This window comes from Rattus norvegicus, chromosome 6, assembly GCF_036323735.1.
Source record: "Rattus norvegicus strain BN/NHsdMcwi chromosome 6, GRCr8, whole genome shotgun sequence".
Taxonomy (NCBI): domain Eukaryota; kingdom Metazoa; phylum Chordata; class Mammalia; order Rodentia; family Muridae; genus Rattus; species Rattus norvegicus.
In genome coordinates this window covers 124228443-124249143 of record NC_086024.1, presented here as the reverse complement: position 1 = coordinate 124249143, position 20701 = coordinate 124228443, and the positions used below count along the sequence as shown (strand labels likewise).

At 48.4% G+C, this 20701-nt stretch overlaps 1 protein-coding gene across 18 annotated transcripts in view; it reads left to right on the top strand.

Moving 5' to 3' along the window:
* Positions 1-20701, top strand: part of Foxn3 (forkhead box N3) — a 380376-nt gene that overhangs the window by 322927 nt on the left and 36748 nt on the right. The gene's annotated exons all lie outside the window — the stretch shown is intronic.

Genomic DNA, 20701 nt, shown 5'->3' with positions numbered 1-20701 from the left:
TATTTCAAGTGAAGCAGGTAGTGTTTATGTACTGGAAAACCCTCTTAAAGAGAATGCTTTCCAGCTCTCACAGTGGGTGTCACCGGGTGGGTGGGTGTCATCAGGTGCTCTTGCTGTACAAGGCAAGCATTTGCAGAAGTCTGACAAAGGCCTTGATCCAATGAGGAAGTTGGTAAAAGCAAGTTCTTTTTAACGGCCTTAAAGGAAAACCAGAATAATGCAGCTTGGTTATCTATTATCTGTTGTAAAATGTTAAGGGATTTGCAAGGCTCTCTGGCTTTCACTACTATATCACAAATCTGCCTGCAACCAAAGGTTATATATAATGCGGCATGGTGAATAATGCATGCGGACTGATAACAGGCTTTAAAAGGGAGAGAGAGAAGGCGGCTTTTAAGTACAGTGTGGCATTTCCCTTTCTGCCATGGTGATACATGATATAGTGCTCCGTGGCATGCAAAATGTTATTGGTTGTCATAGCAATAGAACACCATCGGCGAGGAAGGAAGAAATGCTCTCTAAGCCGCTGCACTGACATAGAACTCTAGTTATAACAGAATGATCATTGTTACCACTGTATTTACTGTCAGATAATAAAATCTATGCTACACCTTCCCCCCTCCGCCTCTGTGTCAGTTGAATGGCCTTGCAGCCACCCTGGTTACCTGCATTATATACCCGGCCTCTGTCTTGGTTGTGGGTTTTGTACTGATAGCTTTTGCTGCCTGCCATTGTAAGCATAGGTTATGTGTTTAATGCATCCTCAAACTCTTGTCGAGACACCATCCCAAGCCCATAGCTTTAGAGCTGGAGCAGGTCCTCTGTGGGGCCCTGTAATCGGTTCTCGTGATTCTCTACCCTGTTGCTGGCCATTTTCACTTCGGTGTTCTATCAGATTAGACCCGAGTGAAGAGTGTTCCTACAGAACAACCTAACTTGGACTCATCTTCCCTTCAGTCCTGTTAGGTGACTGTTGGAGAGTTTGCCTAGCACTGCATCTCCAGCGTGTCTGTCTGTCTGTCTCTGTCTGTCTGTCTGTCTGTCTGTCTGTGTATGCGCGTGCGCATGCACTCACACTTGCATTTAATGACAGCGCTGTGGGTATGTCCTTGTGATCTGACAATGTGTTACTTATTGTGAGTGCCAGGGAATCTCTTGCCTCGCTGTCACCCATTTTACAGATAGGAGGACTGAAGCACAGAAAAGTTGAGTGACTAAGGTAACGTTGTTGGTAAGTGCCTGAACTAGGATTTGAGCCCATCTCCCCTGACTCCAGAACACAGATTCCCTATTTCTACTTTGTATAATCTAAACTGAAATCAAGGAAGGCCCCAAAGGAATCCAGAGCCCCAGTCATACTGGGAGACGTGCTGCTTGCTGGCAGTGCAAAGGGGAGAGACAAACAGGAGGAAGGGACTTAGAAACTACACATTGCTTCCACAAAGCAAGGCAGCGCAGACAAGAGCAAAGTCTTGCTCTCGTTGGCTACATGATGCTGTTGTAATAAAAGCAAGCATGCTGGAAAGCTGTTGGCAGGGCTGTGGATAGCAGGGACCCCATCTCATACTTCTCTTTAGAGTGTAGCTCTCCAGGGTGTGTGACCCTGCACTCCAGCAATCTCAGGGCTGTCACAGGTCACCATGTCACACGGATCCAATGGAATACCCAGCAAACATAAGCTCACTGTAGCTGCACCCTTCTCCGGGTTGGCAAGGTGGTGAATGGCCTAATGGGCCCAGCATCCCCATCAATGAAGGATTGTTGTTACCCCCATTTCCTAGATGTAGAAACTGAGTCACTGAGACATCATCTTGCCCTAAGCTATATCTGGCAAGCGTAGCCAGCACCCCCTTCGGGAGTTACTTTGATGAGAGCTCACTGAGTGTGGCACATCTGTGCTCCTGCATCTATAGTGACAAGTGAAGACGGCCCTTTCCCCTCGGTGGCACTAACATGTGTGTGAACTTGTGCACACAGTTGTGCTAGAGGCTCTCGGCATCTGATGATGCCTGCCAAGTATCCAAGAAGGGTAAGAGTTTCTTAGGGGAAGGCAGGACTTTAGAGAGAGGTTAGTAATGACTCCCCATGTTGGCTGAAAGGTAGCGTCAGGCTGAATGAGCTTGCCTTGCAGAAATCTTGAGAACTTGGGGTGCTGGGCTGGGAATGGAGTGTGAGTGTAGGTGCAAAGGCTCTCTGCACTGGCTTCACCTCCAGGTATAAAGTCCAGAGAGAGCCCAGGCACAGTGGAGGAATGTCAGTCCAGCCCCTATCTTACAGAAAGCGAGGCCCAGGACACCTCTCTAAGGCCCATTCTGTGGAAGATCCACCCCATGTGTGTAAAACTCAGACACACACAAGGACACTCACCCATAGCATCCTCTGTGACGGAAAAGAGTTAGAAACCAACCTACTCTGGGACCAGGAGCGCTGGAATGAGCTGATGTTGTCATGTGGTATGGAAATGAGAAGGAATGAACCGCATACCTCCGTTCCCAGATGAGTGCATGCCAAGACTCATGGTTCAGTGAGGGGAGAAAAGCAAGTCACAGAAGAGAAGTATGTGTCCATTTATGGAGAATACTCACACTCGGTTGGCACTTCAGTCTTTATGTGTTTATGTGCAAGTGCACATGAGGGGGATGCACAAGCACATATGTATGCAGCCATGTGTAAGCCAGAGGTCAGTTACTCCGGACGGTCTCCCATTAGGACCTGGGAGTCATCTATTGCCTTGGATGAACTGATCAGTGAGCCTCAGGGATCCTGCTCTGTCTGCTTCCTCAGCACCGAGAGTACAAGTGCACGCCACTCAGCTTCCTATATGGGCAGGGCTGGGAATCTGACCAGAGCCACTCCCTTGACACTCCCTCGGCAGTCAAGGTGCCTGTGTGTGTCACCTTTGAGATGAGGACATAGCATTAGATAACCTGTTTTGTAATGGCTTAGTTTTCAAAATAAGTGACTGTCACATTCATGGGTTTAAAATTACGTATAACCAAAAAAAGGTACATGCATTGGCTGGTGTGGTTGAATACACTGAGTTGGCTGAAGAGGCCCAAGGACGCAGAACTGGTCTCCAGATTTGCAGGGCCAGCCAGGTATCCAGGTACTGCACAGGCAGGTGCCAGCGTAGATGCAGAGCCCTGTGCTAGCCACAGATTGCCAGGGAACCCAGGAACTTAAAGCATCAGTGAACAAAGCAGGGTTTTGCTAAATGAGTGGGTTTGGTGTCAGGAGGAAAAAAAAAAAAAAGAGTCCAATTTCTGATGGCATCAGTATTCCAAGGCAGAATCCCAGACAGGAGAAGGGTACAAATGGCGCCATTCATTAGCAAATAGAATACAGATGTCAGCTCATTTTGCCTAAGTGTAGCAGCGTCCTGGAAATGGCAGTATTGAGAGCCAAGCAGGGGATGCTGTCGGCTCAGCAGAGAGGAGAGTCCCCTGAGAGGAGGGCCATGGCCTCTTTCAAGGTTTTGGGGCTGGACTTGGCTATTTTCCTCTTGGCTAATTGTGCTTCATTGGGGAGGGTGAAAAGCTAACATTTCTTAAGGAATGGCTAAAGCTAAAATTTCCTAAATATAGTTTTATTTTGTAAAAGAAAACTAAAACAAAAAAGCCATGAAATTCTCAACCATCATCCCATTAACGAATATATGTTTGGTTCCCTTTGGAGTAGAAACTGAAGTCCAGAGAGATAAATGGCTCACCCAATATCACTCAGCATCTGAATAGTGTGGTTTAGAAAGAGCCCAGCAACGGAGTGTTGACCCTGTTGGTTTGTTGGTGCTGTTGACTAGCAGGTCTAGTAGGAAGTGGAGAACACAGAAGACACGCTGAGCTCTGCTCCCTGGCCTTTTCTTACTACAATTGATCCTTTTCCAAGCAGCGTTCAGGACTACAGCATCCCTCGTGAGCTCAGGATCAGCATGTAAGATAAATAAAGACATCCTTTGGAGAAAATTGGCAAAGCATAGGTCCCAGCCAGAAAGGGGAGATACAAAAAACACTAACATTGGTGTTGCTTTCTCCAGAAGCCTCTGGCTTGGTTGGGGGTCAGTAAAGGTCAACAACAAAGTCAAGGAAACTGTGCTCCATGACAGCAACACCCTGCCATTGGGATTGTCGGAGACAGACTTGCAATACTGAGTTTGCCCACCTTACCTAGGGAGTAGAGCGGGGCTGTCAAAATCGATGAGGGTAGGAACAGAAAGCACCATAGAGCAGCCAGGACTGGCCAGCTGGGTTTGGAGCCAGCCACGTGGCTCTAAAGGCTAAATGGAGCTGGGGTTAGGGGAGGGGGAGCCTGGGAGAAAGGGAGGAAGTTCTGAACTTGGACTGCCAGGAGAGAAGGTACAGGGAGAAAAAGCTCCTCACAGCCAGCCCAGTTTGAAGGTCTTTGCAGAAGTCCTGATACCAAGCAATGGCTCTAGGCTAGGCCGTGTGGTAGAGAAACTCTTGGTAACTGTCTACTTACGCCCAGGCTGATTTGTCTGCCCTGAGTTGAGGCTTCGGGGTTATCTTTATATTTTATCAGCAGAGATGTTGGGAAGGTGAGCAGAGCAGAAGCCTTTTATGGCCCAAGTGTTATTTTCCCACAGCCTCTCCCTACCCACGAGTGCCTCCTTTTAGCCCTACCAGGACATCTGTCCACAGTAAAGGCACATCACCTAGTGTGATGTGAAAACAGTGAAAACAGCCAGGCTGGCTGGGGTGAACCAAGCTGCTCCCCCAGCTGCCCAACTCTGGAACGAACACGCCCTCCTTCTGGTGGGGTTTGCAGGCCTCCAGAGCTACTCTCAATGGACTGTTAGGTGTCGCCAAGCAACTGCTGAAGTTACTTTCTTTGCCAAGAAGTTGCACAGCTGCCTATAAGATAAAGGGACAGAGTCTTAGGTACCAGGAGCCGGTTCCTTCTCAACCCACACATGCCCAGCAGTTACCACAGTAAGACACCAAAGTCACCTCATTTTTCAGATGTCTGCCATTCATCACCACCAGTCACAGGACAGACAGACAGACACAGAGACACACACACACAGGTCATCACCAGTCACAGACCAGAGTCTGCCAGTCAGTCAGTCTGTCTGTCTCAGTCTCCCTCTCTCTCACTCCCTCTCCCTTTCTCATGTGTGCACAGGTCTCTTGGTTCAGTTTATTCTCCTGGCTTCCAGAAAAACTATAATTTCTTCTGAAGACCGGAGTTCTTTTGCCCTGCCCTGCTTTTCGCCGAATCCTAGACCTAGCTAGAGCTTCCTACTTTCTTCCAGTGGGGAGCACTCAATCCCCCATTGGATACGTTCTGCCTCAAGGGCATAAAATTAATTTAGAAATGACATTTTACATAGTGGAAGCCTTTGATACTACAGTGCAAATGGCTCTGCTTTGGAAAGTCAGCAATCAGACATGAAATGGTACTGCTGGGCTGCTCACTGGGACAGCACTCTGGCTCTCTGCCCCGCTTCCCACCCCCAAAATCTAACTCTAAAGAAGCAGAGCAAAAGGTATTTGGAAGAGGACAAGGGGATGTGGTTATTTTTATGAAGACTAGGTCTCAGATTTACACAGCAGCTCTTTTTTCCTCTTTAAAACTCTAACCCAGACAAGAAAAATTGGATGCCTTCCCCCAATACAGTCTCTGAAGTGTACTTAATGAAAGCTTGAATAACTAGTTTGCATTTTGAAAGATAGAAGACCCTGCCCATTGCTGACTACGGTTTAATTGTGTAATGAGGCAGCCAATCCTGTTTTTATCTGATTTAGACACCTTGCAAAATAAGCTTCTACAGGGCTCCCCCGCCCTCGCCTCACAGGCTGGCTCCCTTTTGCCAACCATGCCCTGGCAACTTCCGTTGACTCCATGTTTACTAGAAAATGATTGGTTTCATAAAGCCTCGCTCACTCATTGTTCTATTGTTGTTGTTGTTTTTAATAGTCTAAGGTAGCCCAGGCTGACTTGGAACCCCCTACATAGCTAGGGTGACCTTGAACTCCTGGTCCCCCAACCTCTGGCTTGTTATGTGCCGGGATGGAGCACAGGACTTTGTACACGCTAGGCAGTAAGTCCATGAAGATGTTTTCATTCCATTTTATCATGAACAGTGGCCACATTCACCCCCTCATACCCTCTCCTGTCACCCACTTCGCTGTCCTGCCAGCCCCCTTCTGTTCCCAAATACCCATCTATATTCATAGAGTGCGTGTGGATGTATGTATGTACAAAGCCCATGTTCTGCATGAGAGGGAAAACATGCAGTATTTGTCTTCTGAGTCTGGGCTATTTCTCTTAATTCTCCTTTTTCCAAGGCACTTGGGCTGCTTTACCCAGGAACATGTTCAGAACCCTAGCCCCGTGGTACACATCAGAAAATGGAATTGTAGAGACTGTAGCCTGTATTTCTTCTTTTAAGAAAATACGGTCTGCTGCTAGAAGCTGTTCATTCACCTGATTTAGTTCCCACCAGGCTGAGAAGGGAAAGTGCATCGGACAAAGTGCAGAGAATATGGTTGGCTCCCATCAGAGCAAACCACCTCCCCAGGCAAGTACAGTGCAGGGGAGACCTGGGGGGGGGGTGGTCAGGAGTGCCAGAAGAACCCCTTAACAATCACAAGAAGACCTCACCAGCTTGACTCGGAAAAGCTGCTGTTCGCTCCTGCCCCAAAGCTAAGAAAATGGGCAGGTTCCCAGTTTGGAGCTGGCTGGTGGAGCCCAGGCTTTTGTTTGCTGTGGAGTTGTCTGGGCAGCAGAGAGAAGAGACAAGAGGAGATCATCCAAACCTGAAGGCCCAGAAAGGACAGCCCTCCCGCCCAGCCAAGGGATCCTGTACCGGGTAGAGGAGGCAGGGTCCTGTCAGCAAGCTTATGTACCAAACCCCATCCGTCCTAAGATAGGCTGGACGGTGTAAGCCTAGAAGAGAGTGGATCTGCTTAGGGATTCGTACAACCCCCGTGCTGTAGATAAGAAACTTTCCTCATTAGCAGATAAGGCAGTAGAGACCCTTTGTGCTGGGTAACCTGCTGGGGCCTGTTGGTGGATAATCAGAAAGATAACACCGTTGGAATTTGCAGAGAACGTGTGCTGATTTATTTCTTCATCTTTAATAGTTTTCTAACTTCTTGAGAAATGTCCTCCACATTTTCGTTTGCATGTTTATCCCTAAGGGACTTGGTTGATTCGTTGTTGTTATTGTTGTTGTTGTTCTTTTAATCTTCAGGGATCCCTGGAGAAAGCTCAACACATGGTAACAACATGCATAACAGTACCGTGTGCGTGTGTGTCTGTGTCTGTGTGTATTGCATATACTTGCTGGTGTAGGTGTGAGAACATGTGCTTGCAGGCGCTCATGTGCGTACATGCGTGTGGATCCAGAGGCCCGTGCCAGCTTTCCCTGGTGGCCTTCCACCTTTTTTGTTTGTTTGTTTTGACAGTTTCTCACTGAACCTGGTGCTCACTGTTTTGGCTAGACTGGCCTTAGGGATCTACCTGCCTCTGACTCACCACAGATGGGCTCATACATGCCACCACACCCAGCCTTCTGCCTGGGCTCTAGAGACTTAACCTCAGTTCCTTCTGCTTCTTTGGCAAGCGCTTTGCTGACTGAGCATTCTCTCCAGTCCAGAACCATCTCTCCTGTTTCCAAATAACAAGTGTGTTAGGCTTGTGTTGGGTAGATAGAAACACTTAGTCAAAAACCACACCGCATGTTACTGCATGTGAAAATTTCACAAGCAGCCGAGACCTTAGGGCTGTGTTTTCTGTCACCAAGGAGGCAGATATGCTGTCCTCCTGTACTGACGCTCTCTCTCCAGAGGGAAGCCGCTGACAAATGAGTCTCGACCAGCTCCTTTTTGTTTCCTCACCTCTCATGGAGTTCCATCTGACTTCCAGATCCTTCCCAGAAACACACACAAGCATGTGTTTGCATGCAGGTCCCGGGACGCCCTTTATGGACTGAACCCCTGACCTGGGTCCCTCCCTCACATGTGAGCTGCCTCTGTTTGGGGCTTCACCTGTGCTATTAGGAAGTGAGAGGGGTCCGGCTCCATGAGGGAGAACAACCTCCGCACTGCCACCTCAGTGAATGTGGCCAGGGTGGCATGAGTGCCGTGTAAGCATTGCACTTACTGGGAAGTTTAATCTCTGAGATTGCTCCCCATTGGGCTCTCATAGAATGGTTGGTGCACAGTGATGTCAGTTGGTTCGATGAGACACAATATGATAGAAAGTATTGCTACTTTTAAAACGAATCAAATAGATTAACTCTTTAAAAGAATTTCCTTACGCATGTGTAGAAGGCCCAAGTGGAGGTCAAAAGACAATGAGGAGTTACTTCCCTCAAGTCACCAGGCTCAAAGGCAAACCAGACCCTTCCATCCAAACCGTCTTCCCCACCCCAAATTAATTTTTTGTGTGTGTGAAATGGAATTAGTAATGAAACCCACATTGGATTCATTAGTTATCCTTTTTGTTTGTTTTTGCAATGTGCTTAGAGAAAATAGGCAGCTAGACATTGTGGAGAAATGCAAAAAAGTTAATTGTGTTCTGCAGCCCCAAATGGACAGTTTCTTTGGAGAATAAAATTAAAAATCAACTTGCCTCCCCACCCCCCCACCTCCCACCCCACTTCCTTTTTAATTCTAAATCTTGCTGAGTAGGACTAACCCAGGCTGTCCCAGTAGGACGAACCCAGGCTGTCCCAGTAGGACTAACCCAGGCTGTCCCAGTAGGACTAACCCAGGCTGTCCCAGTAGGACTAACCCAGGCTGTCCCAGTAGGACTAACCCAGGCTGTCCCAGTAGGACTAACCCAGGCTCTCCCTGAACTTGAGCCAATTCCCCAGTCTTAGCTTCCCAGATTCTGTTGTCTGTCTGCGACAGGTTCCCATGTAGCCCACGCTGGCACGTAACTCCCTAAGTAGCAAAGGATGACCTTGAGCCCCTGAGCCACCGAGTGCAGGGATCTATGAGAGTACTGCTACACTCCACTTGCATTTGTGGGGTGTGTGTGTGTGTGTGTGTGTGTGTGTGTGTGTGTGTGTGTGTGCGCGCGCGCGCGCGCGCACGCACGCGCGCATATGTGTGCGTTTGTTTAATTTTTATTTATTTTTTCTTTTTGTTATTGTTGTTTTGTTTTGAGACAGGGTTTCTGCATGTAGCCCTGGCTGTCCTGGAGCTCTCTAGATAGACCAGGCTGGCCTCTAACTGTCTCTGCCTCCCGAGTGCAGGCACTAAAGGCGTGTGCCGCCGTGCCTGTCATATTTTACTCTTAAAGCACGATCCATTTTGACTGCTAAGTAAAACTCCTGCTGTCACTGTTATTAGCTGTTTATTTACTGTGTGTACAAGTCCATGCACGCGTGCCACCGCATAGCGGTCTGAGGATGCTCAGTTGAGGCTGAGTTTCTCCTGTTTATGCCACTGTGCCGCATGGGCCAGGAAGGCTGATCCAGGCCAATTATCCTGCCTGCACCTCCCGCATCTCCGTAGGCGCCCACAGTTTACAGAAGTGCCGACAGCAGCGGCCTTTGTGTACACTCAACCCAGGTCAGGAGGCTTGTACAGCAAGTGCTTTCTTTACCCACCAACGCTTCTCCCTGGCCCAGTGTCCTGTTTCTAACCTTTTCTTTCACCAAGTACCACTCAGTAAACAAATGGGGTACATAGTTCAGTTCCGAACTCTTAATTGAAATGAGGAAGGATGGTGTTTAATCTGTGACCTGCCTATCACTGTGACTCTTGGGATCGATATGGAGGATGCTCCTTTACTGAGCAGTGAGCAAAGCCCTGGGGAGACAAAGCCTTCCTCTTAATAGGCTGTGAGGTTGGTCGTGAGAGTGTCAGTCTGCTGGGTTGTGTGTAGAGCCAGAGTCCTGAGACCCTAGCAAGTCAGCACAGGGTCCTAGAATCCTTGCCTCGTGTGACATTAGACTTCTTGACCAGTAAATAACATGAAAGTTTTTTAATAATTAATGTAAATTTGAGAATTTGTCCCTCTAAAGGTTCCTCCTCAACTCCTCACTGTCTGAATAGTTGTACCCTGGCACTTGGTCTATGTGGTTTGCATTGGTGGCCATACAGGAATAGGCTTTGAGATGCAAATGCACTGGTCTCAATTAAATGCCTTTGGTGTGCATTTACACCCAGTCCCTTTGCCTTCTCATACTGAACCAGAAGAAAACAGTTCTGGGGTAGTACACCTCACCAGCGACGTCCTAGAGAAGCAGTGAGGTAATTATTCCTCTACTTAAACTCTAGTTTGGGACACCTCTGAGGGGTGGTTTTATTTCTCCTTACTGAATAAAGCTTTTACAAATACAGGACACCATCATTCACTCCCAGGCAGTTCTATTCACAGAGAAGCATATGGGTAAAAACTGTATTTCTTCAAAGTACGTGCCTCCAAGTGGGGATCACCCCTGGTCTGGGTTTGGATGTAGACAGGACTTGTCTGCGAAGCCCTCTGCCCCTGCTCTGAGGGAACTTGGGAATTTCCTGTCTTACTTTTCAGCTGGACAAAGGCCTTGTGAGTTCTGTGCTGTCTGTCTGTCTATCTCTAAACCTTTAGCTGAAGAGTTAAAGTACTCTTGACTCTATTTAGGTTGCGTAAGGAACTACTAGTGACAGGCAAAGGTGCAGATCCTCCTAAAAACAAAGGGCTGGGAGGCCCAGCGGACTCCTGGAGACTGGCGAGGAATAAATTGACCTTTGCTGCAAAGTGGGTTGATAGTCACAAAGACTGTGAAACGGGTTGGATTTATGAGCTAAAAGGGACACTCTGGAATGATCTTTTGGATATCCTGCCAACTCATGTGTACTTGTGGAATTCACAGAAATTCAAAGTTTTGTGTTCTAAATATTCCAGGAAGTATCCTGCGGTTGGGGCCCCTGTGTTCTGTTAAAACGACAGAGCTCCTGTCTTCTTCCTCTAAGCATGGCTGGGGTGGAGAACCTTGGAGGTTCTGGTGGGTCCGGTCTACTGTTGGAGACCACCAACGAACTCACCCAGGGCTCAGCCTTGCTTAACCTGGGCCTAGCTCTTCTTTTTCATCAATAAGAAAGATGGTTTCAGAGGATCACTTCTGAATTCTGTTTCCCTGCCCAGAGCCGAGAACTAACTGACTGACTGACTGACTGACTGACTGACTGACTGACTGACTGACTATCTGTCTGAAGGCCCAGGCAAGTTTGATTTCCTGTGGAATGATTGTTCAGTGGTGTGATCAGGGCCAAGCTCAGCTCTATGGCTGCATAGATTATAAGGTATAATAAACTAATATAACTTGGCATTTTTCAGTGGCCTAGAGCCTCTGTCACTACTTTTACAAAATGCCCAAGCGAAAAGCTGATCAAAAATTGATCTTTTCAACTTGGTCATTTCATGGGTAATTAGACCGTAGATGCACAGTAATTACTGACTTATTAATTTGAATGGTTGCTTTGGCCTTTCCCACGTGGCCTGAAAGAAGAGGGTGTCAAGGTTCCAGCTGACTGTGTGTCTATTTAAAGTAAAATATTTCTCAGTGAAAAGGGATAATTAGGAAACCCCAAACAGATCCCAAGTTCACTCCCCAGGGAATAAGTGTAGATGCCTGACCTCAGAAGTTTCTGGGGGCACTGGCTGCATGTCTTTGTAAGGCCACTGGGTAGAGGCTGGACCTTCCCTGTTTGTGCCTCCCAGCATGGAGGCCAGGCTGCCATGAGAGGTCAATGTGGATACTAGGGCCAGATTCTAGAAAGAGAGCTGTAATTATGACTTCTAATTATGTACAGTTAGACCTACAGAGTTAAGCATAGGGCACCTCCTGCTTGGGAATATAAGTTAATTGTCTACAGGGGTCTTCCCCTCTGCCAGCCCTAATCAGATAGGCATGGCCTTGGGCCTGCAGGCCTCCTCCTACCTTGGAGTATAAGCGTTCACCATTGGTAGCACTGATTACAGGAGAGGGTCACATTTAACTCCTGTCCCAGGAAAAAATAAAATTTGAGCAGATCATAACCCAGCCTGCCTTCCCTGTGTCCCTGGTAGCCTTCTCACAACGTGAGAACACTTGGACTTCCATGTCATGGACCTTAGCTTCGTTGAGAAAGAGCATTAATCACTTCCGGACAGGTAGTCTAGTGCTTTATTTTGGTTTTGAGGGGCTGGTTTGATACCATTCTTATTGTTTTTGTTTTGATGTGTGTGTGTGTGTGTGTGTGTGTGTGTGTGTGTGTGTGTGTGTGTGAGAGAGAGAGAGAGAGAGAGAGAGAGAGAGAGAGAGAGAAAGTTATATACCCTGTTTCTTTCTGATCTTTTTAAAATATTTATATATGAGTGTGCTGTCCACATGTGCACCTGCATGCCAGAAAGGGCATCAGATCTCATTACAGATGCTTGTGAGATGCCATATGAGTGCTGAGAATTGAACTCAGAACCTCTGGAAAGGCAGCCAGCGCTCTTCACTGCTAAGCCCCCTTTTCTTATCTTTTTAATAAGATGACCCAAACAGGATTTGAACAACCAATTTTTCGTAATAAATTCTGCAATCCTGCCGTAGCCTTAGGAGTAGGTGTGCCTTGAACACCGACTTTAGGGCTTCGAGCCTTTTCCCCTCTGGTTCCCACATCAGCCAGTGTCCTGCTGAGATGGATTCTGTCCTCCTGGAAAAGTGACTGGGCACCGTATGCCCAGCTGAAGCCAGAGCTAATGAAGAGGCCCTGCCCGTGGAATTTCAGCAGCGTGGGGCCTGCTACTCAGTGGAGGCCAGGTCACATGACAGTTGCTATAGCCAGAGGAGAGTGAATGCCAGGAACTCTGAACACTTTACAGAGGGAGGAAGTAGTTTCTGGGGTGGGAACAGGGCAGTGGCTGGTCTTCCAGTAAATGGGGGGGTAGTTGGTTGGGGGGGAGCTGGGCAGCACAGAGAGGGGAAGCAGGCTGTAGGCAGAGCTCCACTGTCAGTTAGTACCCAGCTGTTTGGCACTCCCACCGCCTATACCAGGGTTTCTGTTCTCATCTCAAGGGCCTTCGTGTCATCTCCAGCTTATAGACTTGACACGTCCTTCCTCCCAGATACTAAGGTGTGTGGGGGTCGCTTGGGGGGTGGGGGGGTCAGAGCTCTTATAGTGGTCCCGGTTCTGTTCCTGCCTCACAGGAAGCAGGCTCTACCTCTAGTTTTAAAAAACAGATAGTCACCAAAAGAGCACCAGTAACCCAGAGGTTTCAAATTAGAGACTCTGAGCCCAAAGGACATTTCACGGACTTAACTCCTCTTCCTATGACTCACAGGGCAAAATTGTAACCTGTACCAGGTCTCGTACCTCTGGCCTCCTCTTCCAGCCTGGAAGTTTGGATTGTTTTGTACAATCCATTTCAGCTCAATTGTCTCCAGGGCAGCAGGGAGGAAGACATCTGTCACCTAGTCGAAGGTGTTACAGAGGCAGACATTCGTGAAATTTAGAACATCAGGTGAAAGGTGTTCGCTGATCCTCGGGACAAAAACTGTGGGCACTGCGCTCGCTTGCTTTGGACACAGATTCACCAAAGTAAGAAGACAGTACAGAGCTCAGGAGACACCAACAGTAAAGGCCCTGCTGCCAAGAGAAAGTGTTGTTTTTGCTTTCTCTCGAAACAGCACTCGGGACCCTGAGACCCTTCAGCCCAGACACCTCCGTGCCACCCTAGACATGGGCAGTGTAGCCCTAGATAGACCACGGCCCTGGCATCTCACTCTCAGGCCAGGATGCACTCTGAGCTCAGTTCTGACCTCCTACGAGCTTTTCTCGGCACCCTCTTCAACAGGAAACAGAGTTAGGGGGATAGTGAGTTTGGTTGTCACAAATGAGAAAGTGGCCTTGGACTGGGGAGTCGCTTGGATAAATTTTTTTTTCTTCTCAGTTTTCAGAGTTGATGATGGGGGCCCTTGAACCCAGCCAGTTCTTTTCATTAGCTTTTCCTGGACAAGTTTTAATCTGAGAAGGACTAAAAGGGTATAGAAACGAGAGTCTCCTAACGTCTACACCACGGGTGTGGAACCAAACCCTCCCCTGGCCTGACTTGTGCTCATTCTCTCTGCTTCTCCAGACTGGCATAGCTTCAGTGGTTTGAACTTGTCTCCAGACTCATTCTGCGTGGAGACTCAGCTTTGGGGGCTGTACGGTCTCTGTGGGCCTCAGATAACCCACCTCTGAGAGGGACGGCACTCATGTGGCAAAGCTGGAGCTGTTCTCAGTGCCTCCAAGTCTCCCCTTCTTGGGGGCCTTGTCATGTTTTGAATTTATATAGTTTTGTGTATGCACGCATGTATTTTTATGCTTGTGCCACAGCACATGTGTTGAAGCCAGAGGACAACTTTGAGGAGTTGGCCTCTTCCTCCCCCATACACACACAAACAAACACACACACACACACACACACACACACACACACACACATACACACACACACACACACACACACACACGAATGTTGAGGCAGAGTCTAATGTCTCTGCTCTTGTTTTCACCAGCCTAGTTTGTCCCTTGAGCTTCTAGGTCTCTCTTCAGTCTCTGCCTCCCATGTCCCCTTAGGAGTACTGGGATTACAGATCAGGTCACATGCAGCTTCCCCTGGGTTACAGGATTTGAACTCGTCATAGGGTTTGCTCAGCTAACATTTCGATCCTCTAAGCAATCCCTCCTCCACTCCCCCTGCCTTGAGAACACTTCATTTTCAGTCAGGATATCACTCACTATGCAGCAGCAGCTGGCCTGGAGCATTCCGTGTAGGTCATGCTGGCCTCAAACTCATGGACAATGCCCCTGCATCTGTCCCCAAGTACCAGGATAGTAGTATGCCAGCGTGCCACACTAGTATCCCAGAGGTCTAAAGTGCCCTTGCTTGGCTAGAGACCTGTGTCACCAGCCCTGCTGACCCTGAGTCCTTTCTTTTGTGCTCTGTGCCCATCCTGTCATGAAGGTGGTGACTGACGTTACGCTCTGGCATCAGCCTTTGTCAGGAGGCTTTGTCTTCTTCCAAAACCTGGTGACCCTGTTTTCCCTACCCCTTACCCCATATCTCTGATGAGAATCCCTCAGGTCCTTCCTCTTGTTCCTGGTTCTTCCCCAGTGCTTCTGTCTTAACAACCCTCAGGCAGAGGGGAAGTAGAGGTAGTGGTGGCAAATGATGTCACTGGTGGTGGGTGATGTCACCAACCACACTACCCGCTCCCTTCTGCTGCTGGCCAGACCACTTGCAGCTGTTTTAGGTGACTTGATTGGCTGCAGTGGAAGCCAAAGGCTTCAGTGATTTGAAAGTCACAAGTACAGATATCCTATATCTCTCTCAGAGAGTTTACACAGGGAGTGCAGGGGAGGCAGGGATAAGCAGCCAGGTGAATTTTCATGTCTCCCTTTGATGTGTTCTGCTTGAGACAATGGTTCACAGGTTCCCTCTCCCAGCTGTGGCGCATGAACTCAGCCACTGTTTCTCTCTCTCTCCCTTACCTCTCTCATTGTATGGACCGTAATGCCTTATCCCGAGCTGTGGAGTGTTACTCACCACTCCATTCAGTCATGGCGATAAAACTGTTTCCAGACATTGCCAGGGGGGCAAGGGAGAGGGAAATCTCCCCCAGTTGAGGAACAGGGCTCAATTAGAAGGGCTTTGCTTAAGGGAGATGGAACAGACCCCCTCGTCTCCAGGAAGTGGGCTGCTGCTTCCTGGGGCTTTTATAACTTGTTTCTTCACTTTCTAGTGTTTCTTGATCCTAAGAGACGATCAGGTCTTATCTCTCTTATTTTTCGGAATTAAGCAAATACTTCTCGGTATGCCGTTCTCACACACAATTATAGAAAATGGATAAAGCTATCTCAGAGCAAAATGATCTAGCAAAGTCATAGGAAGGGAAGGAAAGGGAAAGTTTTCCAGGGATTGCTAGGTCGCAAACGGATGGCTATCTGAGGTGCTTATTACCCTATCAAAATTAACACTGGCCACAAGATTGTCCCAGCATTCCTCAGTCCCTACCTGTGAAAGGGTTCTCCTGGATGGCATACCACGAGCTCTCCAACCCGGGGGCTAGGCTATTCTTCCCCCTGCTTTTCTTCCTTATATAACCCAGCCATTTGGGCTACACTGGCCCTTTTTCCTCTAGCCTCTGGGATCTTGGCAGTCACTCCAAGCTCCTCTCCTCTGCTTTTCCTCACATGGCCCCTGCTCTGTTTGCTGGTCAGGCCCACTGTGGACTCTCCCAGATGCCTCCGCCTGTTTTCTCCCTTATGTCTACAACAAACTTTCTCCTCAACCCATGTCTAAAGGGGTTACGTCCTCCTTTTATTTCCCTTTCCCATTCACTTGCCTTTGCTCTGGGATCTCTTCGGTCACATTCACAGCCTCTGCAAGGAGTCTTACCTTCCCTGTGCATGTGCAATTCAGTGGCGCCTGGTTTTGGCAAACCGGAGTTCCTAGTGAGTTCCACTGTTCCTCCTGAGTCCCACAGGCAGGTACCATTCTAGCTGAGGGCTGAGTTCTGCTCACCTGATCAGTGACTAAGATAAAGTCATCCATTCACTTATCCTGCGTGTGCTTCTGTCCACACTGAGAGGTCCCAAGTACCATCTTAAATGGCAAGTGAGGTAAGCAAGGAAGAGCCTTACTGGCCCAGTTGCTTTGTAGACAGGAGCATGAGATGGCCCGTACCTGCACTATTATACTACTATAGGACATTTCTCCCACAAATATTGCCTTTTGGTCAATCATGGGACATTATATCACTTGATTATACCATTACTTGAGTGTAAAGAGGAGAGGGGGAGGGGAACACATTTGCTTCGAGGAAGATCAAATGATTTCGGGAAGCAATCACAATTCTCAAGGTTTCCATCTTGGAAGAAAAACAAAGTTTGGCTCTGAACTATGCTGTTGTTGTTGTTGTTGTTGTTGTTGTTGTTGTTGTTGTTGTTGTTGTTGTTTTCTTATAGGGAGAGCTGAAGACCAAGCCTTCTGTTAGCCTTTATATTCTGAGGATGCTTAAGCATATGGCCTTTCCAGACACTTCTGTCTGGTACCCCACAGAAGTTGCACCAAGAACCCACCATCCACCTACCCCAACAGGCCAGGACTTTGCAGGGAGTGGTATGTTCTCCTGCCTTTTGTAAGGCTGTCCTCTACCTCCAGACGCTTTGGAGTGATGTCCCATCTGGAAGGTGTTGTGTGGAGTCCATAGTTCTGACAGCCATGAGTCAGAAAGGAAAAAAGATGTCAGGTGACATTACAGAAAGCCGTGGAAACTGGCACAGACTCTGGCTCCGCTCATGTCTGCAGTCACCCACAGCATTTTCAACCATTTTCAAATGAGTGAGGTCAGGCCCAGCAACGTGAGAGAGGTCCATGTTAGCTAGCAGCAGTCCCAGGACTTGAAGCTAGCAATCCCCCTGCCTGGTCTATCTAGTGCTTTTCCCATCCTGCCCACAGAGGAAAGCCTCCACCACTCCCAAATGGAGCCATCTTCTTGTGCTGGGAAAGATTCAATGTTATCCTAATCAAAGTAGCAGAGTCATTGATGGCAGAAGCCTAGAAGCCTGTTTTCCTCGTTTGCATGGTCTGGCTGTGTGGCCATTAAACAGACGAGGGCTGGAAAACAAGGTGTGTACTGTTTCTCAGTCCTGTACTGCAGAGAAGCTGCACCGTGATGAAATAACCACGTCACAGATCCAGGTTGAAGTGGACCACTCGGACCGTCCAGAGAGTAACGCTGTTGTGAAAGCTTAGTTGAGGACTTCTTAAACACAGGACTAGAGATTGGCTCTGCATGGATGATGGCCATAACTCTACCAAGCTCCTGGGTACTAACCTGTAGTAAGTAACTTGGCTTCCTGCACCAGGGTGCAGAGCTAGGGACTCTCAGGGAGGACCCCTTATCCCAGAATAAACTGTCATGCTGCTTTATTTATTCTCCTGAACTTCTGCCTCGTTGTGGTTTCCCAGATTACAACAGGAATGTTAACTCCTTTCACTAACTCTTCGTGAGTCCCCGACAGAACACCATCATCTTGTCTTAGACTGATAAACCGCACTGAACTGTGGTGGGAAGCCCCTCACCTCACCTGTGGCCACCAAGGAAACCTCCAGGCCCCACCCACTTCACCTCTTCCTTGGCTCTCTTCCTGTGGTGTTCTCAGGTGCGGAAGTATCCCCAGACCACAAAAGAGCTCCCCAGTCCTCTAAAATGTTTCCAGCTCACCCCAAATGGGCACGTCCATCAAAAAGTGTCTCAGGCAGTTGATTTGAATGCAGATGAGAGGGGAAACCCATGAAGCTCCTAAGTGCTTTGAGTAAAACAGCCTTTCACCCCAGGGGAGCAATGAGATGATCCCCAGAGAAGCGGAGGTGGATAGAGGAGGGCGTGGCGTGCTGGCCATAGGAAAAGGCACAGGAATGCAGGAAAGGAGCCACACTGGATCAGGATGGTGGAAAGATGCTCGGGGGAGGGGGACCTGTGGGCGGAGCTTCAGCTCCAGGCAGATTCCATTTCCCTCTTAGATGCTTCATCTCCCCTTCCTGGAAAGCCAGCATCTAAGGGAAAGAAATTCCAGTATAGCGAGGAGGTTTTTCCACACACGCGCGCGCACACACATGCACACACACACACGCGCGCGCACACATGCACACACGCGCGCACACACACGCACGCGCACAGGCACGCGCGCACACACACACACGCGCACACACTCACACACACACAGAGATATGTCACACACGCACACACACACGCGCACACACACACGCGCACACACACAGAGATATGTCACGCACACACACGCACACACACATACACGCGCGCACACACGCACGCACGCACGCACGCACACACACAGAGATATGTCACACACACACGCACACACACGCGCACACACACACGCGCACACACGCACGCACACACACACACAGATATGTCACACACACACGCACACACACGCGCGCACACACACACAGAGATATGTCACACACACACACGCGCACACACACACATCATTGCAAAAACTTTTAATAATGTTAGCAAAAGGTTGCCGTGGTGTATTATTAAGGGCAAAGAAGTCAGGCTGCAGCCCACCATTTTGCAGATACGGTGGTCTCCCCTGTACAGCGGGAGACACTCCTGGCCCCGCGATGAATACCTGAAGCTGCAGGTACTACACACACATGCATATGTTAGCTTCTGAGAAGTCTGCTCGTTACATTCCCCGAGAATTCCTACCGAGAGAGGAGGTGGGGCATGGGTTCTCTGAGGGCACCAGCAGCCTCATCCACGGTGGTATCCGAGGTCTGCTCACATGAAGGAGGGGAGGGGAGTCAGCATCCTGTATTTTCCAACGTAGGCACGTCTGTTTGACTTGGTGTGAGTGGGTGGGGCTTCATGGGAGGTGCTGGGTAGAGACTCAGGCTCAGGCTGTCCTGGGTTCCTGACTGACGACACTCTTTGCTCCTCAGGCTCTCTTTCTTTCACCAAGACTGTGCTTGTCTATGACCCTCAGACTTCCTCCTGAGAAGGAATGGGAACTTACTTTGTAATCTCCTAATTTCATGTCTGAGTTTCCAGTTATCCAGAGACCCTCACCTGGGGGGAGATAAGGACCACTTGGCCAAGGCAACGGGGTCCACCTGTTGCACTTGACTGTTAAGAGATGGTTTTGTATGGTGAGAAGGAAAAGCACATATTTGGGCTCCTCCCTGAAAGCACAGCAGGGGCCACCTCAGGATTTGTCTCTTGCCACTCTTGGGGACCAAGGACTTCGTTGCTGGGCTGTAGGGACCCCTGAGCAGAGTGGGACTTGAAGCTTTTCCGTGAATCATTGAACCTGTATCAGTGGGGAGCAATTGACTGTTTGAGCAATGTCACCCCAGGAGTTGCCAAAGAAGCTAATTTACCTGTTTCTCATACAATGCGCTTATTAAAATAAACTTGCTCCATTATGGCATATAGGTAACGGGCCTCCTGCAGGCAAAATCGAAAAGAGCAGAGTGAAGTTTCTTTACCTTTTTGTTTTTTTCCTGAGGCATTGTCTTCTGAAGCCAGCATCGTCCACGTTATTAATCGCTTGTGGGGCTTTATCTGCATTGCATTGCTCCCTTGGAATTAAACTGCACATATAAAGTATGAAAAATATACTTTTTTTAACAGTAAAAAAGTAATTTTCTCACATAATACCCAAAATAAAGTGCCATGGAGCCATTAGTAGTAAATTGAATTTTTTGGTATGTAATTTGTACAAAAACTGACAAGTACGAGGCCCCCTCTTCCCAGTCATTAGTTACTGGGTTTAGCGGACACAGAGGCAGTAATCTGCAAGGGCAGGCATTTTGATGTCGGCTTCAATTGCACACTTCATTTATTTGGACAGGGGACAGGCGGCAGCTTCTGTCACAAGGCCTCACTGCACTATTAGTGAATTTCGCCCCAGGGCAGCTGGGACGCTGGGCTGGGGCAGATGTTCTTTTCAGCCTATTCAGTGACCATTCTTGGGGGTTGTTTACCGTTGCCATGGTGACCTTCATTTCCATAGCAGCAGCGCTGCTGTTTCTCAGAGGGGAATGAATTTAGTTATAAAGGGATAATATTTTTCTCTGTCTCTATATAACCTGCCATCTGTCAACCGGTGGATTGGTAAGGATTCAGAAACCTATTAAGAATTATAGCAATAAAATTATGTGCGTTCGGGAGGGAGCAGATTAAAAGCAATAATAA